This window comes from Tupaia chinensis, unplaced genomic scaffold (genome assembly GCF_000334495.1).
Source record: "Tupaia chinensis unplaced genomic scaffold, TupChi_1.0 Scaffold000549_1, whole genome shotgun sequence".
NCBI classification, from domain to species: domain Eukaryota; kingdom Metazoa; phylum Chordata; class Mammalia; order Scandentia; family Tupaiidae; genus Tupaia; species Tupaia belangeri.
The window spans coordinates 3,053,888-3,068,024 of record NW_006160061.1 but is presented as its reverse complement, the minus strand read 5'-3'; the positions used below and the strand labels follow the sequence as shown (position 1 = coordinate 3,068,024).

General features: G+C 37.5%; 1 pseudogene; it reads left to right on the top strand.

Annotated features, from left to right (window-relative positions):
- LOC102490671 (60S ribosomal protein L14-like) overlaps positions 1–13,206 on the top strand; it is a 14,130-nt pseudogene extending 924 nt beyond the window's left edge.
- Positions 13,207–14,137: the final 931 nt, after the last annotated feature.

Here is a 14,137-nt window from a genome sequence, read left to right as displayed (position 1 = left end):
TGTAGGGAGGGGAGGCCTAAGGCGGGGGTTTAGGTCATGAGGGCTCTACCTTCATTAGTGGATTAATGCCACTATAAAAAGAACATGCAGTGCTGGGCCTGCTCGCTTTTTCTTTCCTGTTCTCCTGTCACAGGAAGACACATTGATCCTGATCTCCAGAAAATATAGCATTCAAGACACATCTTCTTGGCAGAGAGATCTTTATTTTGAGTTTTCCAGTTTCCAAAACTGTGAAAGAATAAATGCCTGTTCTTTATAAATAACTCAGTCTGTGGTGTTTTGTTACAGCAGCACAAAAATGGGCTAACATGCCGAGGAAAGATGATCTGGATAAATAAATAAGACGTGGTGAATTCCTATCAATAAAGATCAATTCTGATAGGTGAGGATAAATCAGTGTTTAGCAAGCCCTCACAAATACAGAAATAAGCCTTGAATCACTCCATTTTTTACTAGATTTAAGTGGCATTACTCTACCGTGACTGCCTGACTGACACACAAGCAAATTCTATCTGGAAAAAAAAGATAAAAATCTTTAAGAATCCAATTATCTTATGTGAAATCTGGCATTAAATCCAAAAGTACCAGGTGATAGGAATACTTGACCAAAATCAAGACAACAGGTGATATAATCAGATCCACAAAATATTATTAGAATTATTTGACACTAATTTTTAAAACTATGATTAATACCCTTAAGAAGTTAGATAGCAAGTTGAAATTTTTCAGCAGAGAAATAGAAATTATAAAAGAAAATTAAATTAAAATTTTATAACTAGAAATATGAGTGAAATCAAGAACATGGTCATCTAATAGCAGATTAAAATGCAAATAAGAAGATTGATAGACTATAAGATAGGTCAGTAAGAATATAGACTGATGTATAGAGAAACAAATGGATATAAAAATATAAGAAACATGTGTCATTTATGTCACACATATGTAATGAATATCACAGAAGGAAGAAAGAGAAAAAATGGAGTAAAAACAAGATTTAATAAAATGGTTTATCAAAACTGGTAAAAGAAATCAAGCCACAGATTTGGGATGTGTTATACACCACAAATAAGATGAAGATAAATAAAAGAATATCTAGGCATATTATATTATATTTACTGAAACTTTTAAAAACAAAAAGAGAAAAATATCAACCATCACTCAAAAAAGCAAATAGACTAATGAATAAATAGACAGATGCTTTCACAGAGAAGCAATGAGATCTGGAAAAAAATGGAAAGACATATTCAAAGTATAGAAATAATCCTATTGCATATTTAATCTCTGCCTCATTCATCCCTGATAAGAAAATTACAACCCAGAAGGATCAAATAGCCCAAGATAAAGGCAGACAAGAATTTCAGGTTGCCCACCTATCTCCCAGTTAACTTGCATTCTTCCCCCACTATCCTAGCCAGCAACCACTCAAACAATCAAAAGAACATTCTACTCTAACAAAGAAACTACTTACTGTTTGCTATGCATACCCTTTTTCAAATATGTACTTGGGCATCTCTCTAGAGAAAATACTCTTTACAAAAAGAAAAGATAATACACTTTACATAACCCAGTTGCTAAATTTTGACCAAGGATATTAACACATCTAAAAGCTTACATTGGTTGTCTGAAATGTCATGATGTATTTTTCTTTGTACAAATGTGTCATGACTTTTCCAACAACCCAATAGATTCTAATCTTGCTCTTCACAAAGACCACTTCTTGGGAGAATGCCCATTAAAAAAAAAGTTCTGTAAAGTATAAGAGTCACTGTTGTATTTTAAGGGCTACATTCCCAGCTAGTCTAGAGACTGGGTAAAGCATAGCATCATTTTCCTATGTATGTGACCCTTTATTTAATTTAATACCTTTTATACTCAGTTACTCAAACAGGATACATCTGCATTTTAGACATCCTCCATAGACCTATTTGTATCAAGAAGAATACAAGAGATATTTTGATGCTTAGGAAAGTCATCTGTTCCACAATTCTGGCAGTAAAGATTTATAAATGTCATTCTTCTTAATGCCACATCAGAAAATGTGGCCTTTCAACATGCACATTTGTGCAATTCAGAACAATGGGGGGGTCTTCTTAAATGACTTTTCCTGAATACATTCAGGGATATAAATTGCTCTGCAAAATGAAAGAGATCAGTACTATTTCTCACTTTTATAAACCAGTATTTCTATTTTGTACATAATTGTAATAGTTAAAGAGGGTATAGCAAACGACATGGAGGCAGCTCAGTATTGCGACATGCAAGTTGGCAACACTTGCTATAGAACTTTTCTGTCAGATTTACAGGAAAGAATCAAGACTCTAAAGTCTCTGGGGAATTACCTCTGGGACTATGAGAGTGTTATCTCTGTCAATGAATTAGCAGTGCTCTCTGATTTTCTCATGAAATATTGCATAGCATTCAGGGCACCAAACGAATGGGGAAAAGAATGTTCATTTTGCTGCTACTAAATACAGAACATTCTCTTTCTGACTGTTTTATAACTAGTCATTATCTAAAAATATTCTCGTTGTTTTTATTAATTGCAACTCAAAGTTTGCTCTTTAAGTAAGATCTGTGAGTGGGCCGTCTATTTTTGCCATTGTAAATTCTGTACCTCTGCATCTGTTTGATCGCCATCTTACCATGCTAAATGTCTCAGTAACCACCCGTGTGTGCGCCAGATGGAGGTGACTGCTCCAGCCCTACATGGTACCTGTCAACCATCCAGCCATCTAAAGGAGTTAAATTACTCCATCTGCTCTTTCAAATTGCCCAGAGACTGCCCCTCAAATGTTAATGCTTTTGTTTGTTAATAAATGATAAAAGGATATTTTGTTAATTACATGAGTTGGCTGATTCATGTTTCGTACTAACAAATTTTCAATAGTGAGTGAATCAATAAAGAAATATTTCTTATGTACCCACTGTCTATTATTATTGTACTAATTTTACTGGAAGACACAAAAGAAAGTACACTATGTAGGAGAAAACATAAATAAAGAGTAATTAATGGTCTAAGTATAATTGAGCATAATAGTTGATATAATATCTTATATTACATTGTACTGAGAATTAAAGAAGAGGCCAAAATGCAAGGACAATAAAATTAAAAATAAATAGAAAAACTAAGAGATTGAAAAAAGATGTGAACAGGATGTGTATTCACTTGGAAGTGTGTGTATGTGTGTGTGGAGGGGGGTCCGCATTCTTTTCATCAACAAATACTTATTAAATGTTGAGTACATGCTTCAAACTGTGATGAAGGCAATGGTGGAGAAAAAAAATAGGGCATAGTTCCTGCCATCTAAGAGTTTTCATTCTGCAATAAGACATTGCCACAAACATCTCCAATAAAATGGGAATTAAAAATGGCCTACCTCAGAGTTGTTAAATATTATTTTAAGAAGCATAACACAATGTTGCAATAACAAGACTAGCTCCTTTTGCTAAATGGGGAATGATATTTTTAGTTTATTTATGTATTCATTCCCTGAGAGAGACAAAGGGAGCTAGAAGGAGAGAAAGATGTGAACTCCTGACCAGAGCACAGGCATGCATGTGTGCACCTGATATGCTCACAGTGGTCCCAGCTACACCTTTCCCATGCAGGCAATCATCTTTCTGCCACATCGCCACCCGACCCAATTTTTTTTTTTGGAGAGGTTTTTGCTATAGGGCCCGTGCGCTCGCCAGACAGACAGAGAGAGACATAGAGACAGAAAGCGAGAAATCACCCCCCAGGGGAGATGGCCACGCTGCAATCCCTTCTCCTCCATTCTCCTCTTGGGATCTTGGGCGCACACGCGCCTGGCGTGAGTTTTAAACCACCGGGTCCAGGACGCGAACCATGGTCGACTACGTGGGAGTCCAGCTACATAGCCATTGCGCTAACTGCTGGTTCCCCCGACCCAATATTTTGAGTAAACATAATCTACCACTCTTGGTAGCCATCTCCTCCGATATTTAACTTCAAGGCCCTCCGTGCCCTAATCTGCTCATTTGATTCATGGTCATTAAATACAATGATGGCAGCCTGGGGAAATGTCCTGTAAATGTTCCTTTAATATGCTAGCGATAGGCAAACGCCTTAAGACATTGTGTCTATCAATCCACAGATGACTAATAACTGGTATAAAGGTATATTATTGCCACAGGAAAGTGAGAGGGAATAAGGCCACTTGAAGCCATTATAAGAAAAGCAAATACAAACCAGATGTCACCTCGAGTCTACAGGACTTTTGAGACCTAAATATGAGGAGCCAATCCTTTATTTCACGCCCTGTGGAAATACAAAGCCCTTCCAAAATCATCAGAGGATTTCCTAGAAATTTTCTTTCTTTAGTTGTCACCTCTGGTTTAGGATCCTAAAATTTTTTAATTAGTTTGATTAGAGAACATCTCACCATCCTGTTTCTGCATCCTGTTTAATTTCACACTACATTGACCTAGATGTGCAACTGTTTTCCTTAATTTTCCACAAGCCAATCAGTCCTGTGAGTATCTACATATAGCAAAGATTTGACTGCAAATTTAGAATGTCAAGGAATTTGCATGGCTACAACAAAAACATACCAAAAATACAGACTGAGATATTTCTGATGCAAAAATTACTCAGCTATTTGTAAAACTAGAATTTTGGTCTCCTGCCTTTTTATATTTCACTCTCCACTCACTCTGTCCTCTCTCCCCTCTCGTATCTCACCCTCAAGTTCCTGTTCATTTCAAATGCAGACAATTTCTTTTATTTTTCTTCTTTTTTTTTTTTTTTGGAGAGGTTTTTGCTATAGGGCGGGTGCACTCACCAAACAGACAGAGACATAGAGACAGAAAGCGAGAAATCGGTGGGGATGTCCACTCCGCAATCCCTTCTCCTCCATTCTCCTCTCGGGATCTTGGGCACGCACGCACATGTGCCCGGCATGAGTTCTAAGCCACCGTGTCCAGGATGTGAACTGCGGTAGACTACGTGGGAGTCCAGCGACATAGCCATTATGCTAACTGCTGGTTCCCAAATGCAGACAATTTATCTTGGTTTCTGCCAGTCCATGTACTCAGAATTTCTTCCTTCCCCCCCAAAATCTCTTATCAAGATAAAAGTTTGGGGACCAGCAGTTAGTGTAATGGCTATGTTGCTGGACTCCCACATACTCAACCACGGTTCGCCTCCCAGACCCGGTGGCTTAAAACTCACGCCAGGCGCGTGTGCGTGTGTGCCCAAGATCCCGAGAGGAGAATGAAGGAGAAGCGATTGCAGCGTGACCATCCCCCCTGGGGGGTGATTTCTTGCTTTCTGTCTCTATGTCTGTCTGTCTGGTGAGTGCACACGCCCTATAGTGAAAACCTCTCAAAAAAATAAATTAATAAAAAGATAAAAGTTTGTAACCTTCTTAGGAGGAATTCAGGAATTAACCATAAACTTGGAACCAGCAGTTAGCATAATGGCTATGTCGCTGGACTCCCACCTAGTTGACCGCATTTCAAGTCCCGGACCCGGTGGCTTAAACTCAAGCCAGGCATGTGTGCGTGCGTGCCCAAGATCCCGAGAGGAGAATGAAGGAGAAGCGATTGCAGCGTGACCATCCCCCCTGGGGGGTGATTTCTCGCTTTCTATCTCTCTGTCTCTATCTGTCTAGCAAGCACATGTGCCCTATAATAAAAACCTCTCCAAAAAAAATGAAAATAAGGAATTAACCATAAACTTGTACAATATTTTACCCTGATGTACTAATTCCCAAAGTTGTCTAAGCAGTGGAGAAAATGACAAACTGAAACATTGTTTTCCAGTGGTAGAGTCTCTTTACTCTTCCTCTAGCAATTTAGTAATACATTTTCAATAATAACAATAATAATAATAATATTCATGTCGTTTTACCCTGAAATTCCACTCTACAGAACATCACATACTTCATAGTAAATGGTCAGTACATGATAGCTATTATTATTGGTTATTATTCTAAGAAAATTAAATTTACATTTGTAAAATGCATAAAGTATTATTACATCAAATGATAGAAAAAAATTATAAAGAATGTATCTAAAACTTTGTGAACTGTTAAATCAAATGCTCAGCTTTATAGCAATGCAGCCATTAAGCATTTCCATGCTGCTACTGGACCACATCTCTTTCATCTCATGAAATTTTTTGTTTAAAAAATCAGAAAGCGCCTTCTTGCCGAATGTGAATGACAGGGTGTTCAGACACTTTGTGGAGGTTGGCTGGCTGACCTTCATCTCCTTTGGCCCTCGTGCCAGAAAGCTGGTTGCAATTGTAGATGCTGTTTGTCAGAACAGGGCTTTGGTTGATGGACCTTGCACACAGCCCATGCCTTCCAAATGCACGCAGCTCACTGACTTCATCCTTGAGTTCCCACATAGTGCATGCCGGAAGTATGTCTGATGAGGTTGGCAGAAGGCAGATATCAATACAAAATGGGCAGCCACAGATGGGCCAAGATAATTGAAGTCAGAGAAAGGAAAGACCAAGATGACACATTTTGATAGTTTTAAAGTCATGAAGCCAAAGAAAATGAGGAACAGAATAATTAAGAATGACATTAAGAAGTTTCAAAAGGCAACTCTCTGGAAAGCTTCTCCCAGAAAACCACCTGCTTCTAAGGGTGCTGCTATAGCTGCTGCTGCTCAAGAACCAGCAGAAAAGATAACTACTGCAGGCAAGAAGGCTCCAGCCCAGAAGGTTCCTGCTCAGAAATCCACCGGCCAAAAGGCAGCACTATCTCCAAAAGCTCAGAAGGGCCAGAAAGTTGTATCCCAAAAAGCGCTTGCACCAAAAGCATCTATCTGGCAAGAAAGCATAAGAGGTTATCATAAAAATAATAAATGTTCTTTCTGACATAGCAACAAAAAAAAACAGAAACAAAGCCAGTAATTATACTGTGATGGATATTATACAGCCAATATACCCATGAATAAAAATTGAAAAAGAAATATGTAAAAAAATAAAACTAATATAAGATTAATAATGTGCCTGTAGGTGTTTAAAAATTATTTTTTTATCATTCTCCTTATTAAAATGCCTTTTATGTGATAAATAAAAATCATAGCTGTTCACAATAAACCACGGTTTCTTCCTGCAAGATGACTCTGCAGGTCAATGTGAGTTTTTGATGAACATTTTGGTGAATGTTCCATGAACAGAGTCTCCTTGAAAAGTAGTTGAGAATTCTGGTCCATGCAGAAATGAATACACCAGTAAAATTAATAGCTGGGCTTCAGAAACACAACTGAACTGGAACCTCTAAGCACCTGATTTTTTATTTATTAAATGAGGATAATAATATTGATTCTTCCGTGCTGAGTTGAGATTAAATAGACAACGTCTTTAATGTCAAATACAATACTTGACATACTATAAGCAAACTTGAACACAACTTACTCCATAATTTAGAGCTCCCTCGAAATGCTCTCTGATTGTCTTCTTGTATTTCAATGATATTTTAATCTTTATCCTACATTTTAAGTCAAGATGGAAAAGAAATTTTTTGAATTAACAATGCACAAAAGTTTTTGAAATTCAATGAAAATGATAAGTCCACAGACGCAACAAGATTGATGAATATAAAGAATAAAAGTATAGGGACCAGGAAATGGCATAATGGTTACATTACTGGACTACCACGTAGTCAGCTGCAGTTGGAACCCCGGAACTGGCAGCTTAAAAAACACACACTGGGCATGTCTGTATTTATGCCCAAGATTCTGAGAGGAGAATGGAGGAGAAGGGATTGCAGCATGGCCATCACCCCTGGAGAGGTGATTTCTCCCTGTCTCTCTGGCAAGCACACATGCCCTTTAGCAAAAATCTCTCAAAAAAAGAAAAAAAAAGAATAAAAGTATAACTATGCACATTACATTTAAGTTGCTTAAATATGGTGATAAAGAGCATCTCTTCAGACAGAGACGGGTCTGGGTCTACATGGAAGGCCTAGGACCAGTTTCCAAACTAACCTAAATGAGCTGGGCACAGTAGCATACATCTATACACCTAGCCAGCTGGGAGACTGGGGCAGAGGACTGTGTCATGACAGCCCCTCTCAAAAATGCCTATCTTTCTACCTTTTTCCCCTTTCCTCTCATTCACATTTTCTCTCACACATGTAAATAAATAAGTAAATAAAACAAAGGAAAAATAAGACAGATTGTACTGTTGTATGTCGGTGTAAGCTTCCCTAAAATATGACTACAGGAGACCAGAATATGCCACCTCAAAACTGCCTCTTTGGTTTATTGATTACTTTGAGCTAAAAGAAATTAAGAACCAGCCAACATTTGAAGTAACAGTTGCATATTCACGTCCCCTCTCAATTTCCTAAAACAAAGTATGAAATTCTTTTTTTGTAAAAGAAATTTACACCTATCAAAAAAAATTAATTGGCTAAGTTATCTGTATCAGGAAGAGAGCTGTTCAGAGACAACTGTTATTACTGAAGAGACTTATCTGTATAACAAGGCAGCCATTATTCACAATACCCATTGTAGCTGGGCCTACTTTTTACACTTTTAAAATAAAATTGATGGCTTAAAAACTTAATATACTATGGAACTGAGATATACATAAAGAACTAAAATAGCATAAATAGCACAAAGGCTGGGAAGAAAACAATGACAAATACTACTGAAAAGCTTTTTACTGTACATAAAGTGATGCAATATTAACTATAGTTAGGCTTTGATAGGTTACATTCTAAATGATGCAACCACACCTATGCACAAACACAGGTTATACCTTACAAACATACAAGGGAGACCAAAAAACAGAACCATTAAAAAGGGAATATTAGGGCCTGTCCTGTGGCCTAAGAGTTAAGCAAAGCCAGATCCCACATAGTCAACTGCAATTCAAATCCTGGAGCCAACAATGTAAAAAAAACACCAGGGGTGTGTGTGTGTGTGTGTGTGTGTGTGTGTGTGTGCATGTGTGTGCCTAAAATCCTAACAGTATGAAGAAATGGAAAAGAAGAAAATGTGGCATGACCATGTTCCACTGGAGGTTGCCTTTTCCCTTACTCTCTCTCTCTGTTCCTCTGTCTCTTTCTGGTGAGTATATGTGCTCTCTGGCAATTTATACAAGAAGAAAATATTACATAAGAAACAAAAAAAAAAAAAAAAGAGGAAATATGGAGGGACAAGTACAAAACAAATAACAACATAATAGACTTAAAACTAATAACTTCAGCAATCATATTAAATATAAATGAACTAAGCATTGCAATTAAAAGGAAGAGATTATTCAATTGGATTAAAAAGTAAACAAAGTGGGACCAGCAGTTAGAGTAATGGCTATGTCGCTGAACTCCCACGTAGTTGACCACAGTTCGCATCCCTGACCCGGTGGCTTAAAACCCACGCCGGGCACATGTGCGTGCGTGCCCAAGATCCCGAGAGGAGAATGGAGGAGAAGGGATTGCAGCATGGCCATCCCCTCTGGGGGTGATTTCTCGCTTTCTGTCTCTCTGTCTCTCTCTGTCTGGCTAGCGCATGCGCCCTATAGTGAAAAACCTCTCAAAAAAAAAAAAAAAAGTAAACAAAGCAAACTGTTATGCTTTCTACAAAAAAGGCATTTAAAATATAAAGACACTAACAGGTTAGAATTTTATTTTAAAAAAATATTAAAGAGGCCATACTAACACTTATCAAAAGAAAATTCAAACATCTTATTAATATTTGACAAAGCAGATTTCAGATCAAAGGAGTGCTATTTCATAATAACCCTCAAAAGGTACTTGAACATTACCTTACTGTTATGCCACCACTGTCAGCCCAAAAATAATCTTTAAAAAAGAGTTGCAAAAGCTGTACACAAAGTCTGTATGAAATACTATTTTCTACCTTTTTTGCTAAATTTTGCTAGTCTATTCACTATCTTTTTCTCATATTTCTTGGTTGTCCCATCATAGTTTCACAAAGAACAGGAAAGGCCAGCCAGGCCTCCAGATAACCATTCTTGATCAGAACAGCACCCCTGGTGATAGATTGAACTAACCTGCTCCAGAAACAGTTTCAGTTAGTATAAGGTCATAAGACTTAGAGGCGTCAGAGGAGCTAATATCATGCCCTGGGTTTTTGGGGAAGCCTCTTCTCTAGATTTTACAAGTATCTTATTTCTTAGAAAAAAATATATATATTTGCAATCAAGTGGATTGGGCCATAATTACTGTCCCAAGACAAGGAAAAATAACATTGATTTAGTTTTTCAAATCTAGAGTTAAAAAATAAATATTGAACTACACAACTCTTTTTAAAGTTCTGTTTTTATTTAAAAGAAGATCTACAGGGGTGGGGGTGTACACTTACACAGTTTTGGAATTCCACTCTTGAAAGGCTTTCCTAATAAACAAGTTATAGCTCCAATGCCTCTAGGCTCTAGCCCTTGAATAAGGTCCTTGTTAACTACTCCCTCAAGACTGGCCTCATGCAAGTTTTCTCTCAGATGTGTTCTCATCAGTTGCATTTACTTTAATGGACATAAAGCAAGGAAATACTTAAAATGCATTATTAGTAAATAATGACCAGAGGTTTTTCTCTGTAAAAGATCATAAAGCTTTCTGAGCCAGATGGAAAAGCCACATGTAAATAGCTTTGCATATTTCTACCTATAGATATTTTGTAATCAATTATAATATCATTATATTCCTCATTTCTGCTATAATATATTTAATTACACAGTTAACATTTCCTGCTAACCTTTTCAAATACAGGAAAGCAATTTCTACCTACCTGATTGGTATATTTGTCTAATGCATATGTTATTCTCGTTATCTTTAATTCGAGTGGACATTTGCTTTCTTTGGTTACATAGCTGGGTAACCAGTTATTTACCTGATTTGTAGATGCATTTAAACTCCTATGCCTCAAGGGATTGAGTCATACATATTGTTGTCATTATACTTTCTCTTAACAATTTATCTCTCCCAGCAGTCTCATAAAGTAGGTTGGTATAACTTTACCCACTTTTATAGGAACCCAGAGACATTACAATTACATTTCTGGATGAATTTGTACCCACCACTCAGAAATGATGTCCTTAGCCCACGCAGTTGTAATCTATTGCACATGCTAGACCTACTTCCCTCCCAGAAGGGCCACAATTCTGGGGACTGTATAGCAAAGTGTTTTAAAAAAACAGAAATCGTTTTGAAAAGCATTAATAATAAAGGTCGATAATAATTAGCTGTACAAGTAATTATAATACCACTGAGCATGTGAGAACTCTTCCAAATATATTTTCCTTTCATAATTAAGATGCACAATCATGGATGTAGGAGAAATTTTAAGAATATAGACTATTTAGTACAAGGTTTGGCTTCTTAGAAGTGTTCTGTTTTGTTTGCACAAGCAATAGATATAATGGGACAAGCATAGCTAAAGTGCAAAGTGTGCATCTGTGTTTAATGAACAGCATTTTGAAGAGTGAATATTAAGCAATGTGATTTCAAGGCTCAATTGTTGTTAAATGACCAACAGGCAAGTGAAAATGAATTGATCAGCTCATTGTTCTGTCTGCAAATTAACTTTTGTTCTTGAATTTTTTGTTTGTTTGCTTTTTGTCTGAACAGACTGATAGCATTAATTTTACTTAATATACACTGAACCTAAAAAATAAAAATATTCATAAAGCTACAGTATTATAAAATCTGCCTCATATTGCATTATGAAAATTGGAAAATTTGACAGACTGTATGTGAAATTATCTTAAATGTTTTCAGACCTAGTTGATTCTTTCAGCCCTGTTCTACCATCATTCTTTTATTTTCTTTTTTCCTGAGAAAAATAAAACCTTTGGTGGTCTTTTCATAGGTCCATTACACCTTAAATCAGGTTCTAATGATACTATTACCTTTTCGAGAAAGTCATTGCGTATTTCTCTATGCAAAAATGTGTTATGACTTTCCCAATAAAAGTGGGCCAGCTTCATGGTGAAGTGGTAATGTACTGCTAAGGAGATGCAAGATCCCACATAGTGACCATGGTTCAAATCCCAGCCCAGTCAGCCTGAAACATGTAGGTCATACATGTGAGAGCCCAGGATCTGATGAATTAGAAGATGAGAGGATGGGAATTTCCGGACCCCGTGGAGATCTCTCTCCCTCTTTCTCATGCTCTTCCTCTCTGTCTCTCTCTTTTTCCCATGTGCAAGCACATTAGCTATCATGAATAAAGAAAAAAATTACTAAAAGTACAGTTCAGAGACCCAGGGATTTCAGGGATGTAGTTTTCCACCAACCAAACATTTGAACATAATCATATCAAAAGCGTTAAGCCAAACTCCCCACTACACAAGGGCAAAGACTGGTGCAAACCACTGGAACAAAATATTCTTTCACAAAATACCTCAAGATATTCAACATTGGGACCAGCAGTTGGCGTAATGGCTATGTCATTGAACTCCCATGTAGTCGACCACGGTTCTACTCACGGACCCGGTGCTTAAACTCATGCCGGGCACGTGTGCGTGCGTGCCCAAGATCCTGAGAGGAGAATGGAGGAGAAGGGATTGTGGCATGGCCATCCCTCCAGGGGGTGATTTCTCACTTTCTGTCTCTCTCTCTCTTTCTAGCAAGTGCACGCTCTCTAAAGCAAAAAACGCTCCCAAAAAAAAAAAGAAAAAACACACTCTACAAAACAACTTTGCACACCTGAAGTTTGCCCAAAGAAATTTTAGTTAGTTCTAAAAACAGTCTACTCTTTTTGGACAATCAGAGACCAAAATATACCTGCAAATTTTAAATATATTTATACATAAATACATCAATAAAATTTACTAGTAAAAATAATATGAGGTTTACCATTTGTTTACTTGCCAAACAGCAAGAAAATCTACTGACAAAGAAAGAGGAGAAAAATATCTCACAGCAGATTTTCTCTGGCCCTCAGGCAAGGATTTTGTTCTCACTTTTTAATGAAATATATATCATCAGAAAAGCACATTAATGTACAGTTTGATTAATTTTCATAAGCTGAGCATGCCTACTTAACTAACTGATAGATCAAGAAAGTGAAATGTCAGCTCCCCAGGGTCCCTACAAGCTCTGTCATCATTTGCCCACCCCTGCACCTCTGCCCTGAGTGAGGACTCCTTAAATTCTGCTCCCTAGCTTCCTGCCTTGTCTCATTCTAGCCCAGCACTGCACTGACCCAAATGGCTCCCAGTGCCTGCACCACTCACCCTCCTGCCCTGCCAAGAGTTAACATGAAAACTTCCGAATATAGATATTATCAGAGGAGGGGTTTGAGGGGAACAGGGAGAAACATCCTGAATTGATTGAGTTTGAACCCTAAATTACTTTTTTGATCTAGAATGTGCCACTGTGTGTTTTACTATCAGATGAAAAAGAAGGATTAAAATAGCATTCACATTGAATTGGGCAAGGAAAAAATAAATTGAATTATGTTCATACCTCTGTCAGACAAAACCTAGAGACAAAATTAACAGAGGCTGTTTATTCACAAATGTGTGCAAGGGAATTCTACTGTCACTTTCCTTTCAGCAAGAGTTCAGAAGTGTCCCAGAAGAGAGGATATTTTAAAGAGTAAACAGGAATGCTGAGAGGACAGTCTCTGGCTAGGAGGAGTTGAATAAGTTGGGTTTTGTGGGACTCAGGGGAGACTCTAATTGATTTTTAGGCACATTTGACAGTCCTTTATTGGTTTCAGAGGACAAATGAGCAGTTTAAGTTCAATTCAAAAGAAGAATTGTTTTATTTTAGGAGCATAGAGTTTTCTGTGGCCAGCCATTTCCTGAAACAAGTAGGTAGTCCAGGGGGTGCTATTTTATGCAGTGAACCTGTCGCCATTGTCCTAAGTGGGGGTGGTGGTGAGGAGGTATGGTGTTGCCATGACACTTTCTCAGCTGAACACAGGACATTAAACTAACAAAGCTTCTTAATGTTTGCATGTGAGTAATCCATATGAACATAAGGAAAACTGTATTGCAATGAGCATATTATAAGCACCACTCAGCAATTTAATAAGTAGCATTTATTAAACACTCGCCATTAGCCAGTTACTGCCTCAACGTCTACTTTTAGGACTAAGATGCTGCTTAGAAGTGGCTCTTTTTTGTACTCTCTCTCCCACAACCCAGAATTTCGTGTTAGTGGAGAGATTAAATAGTGACACT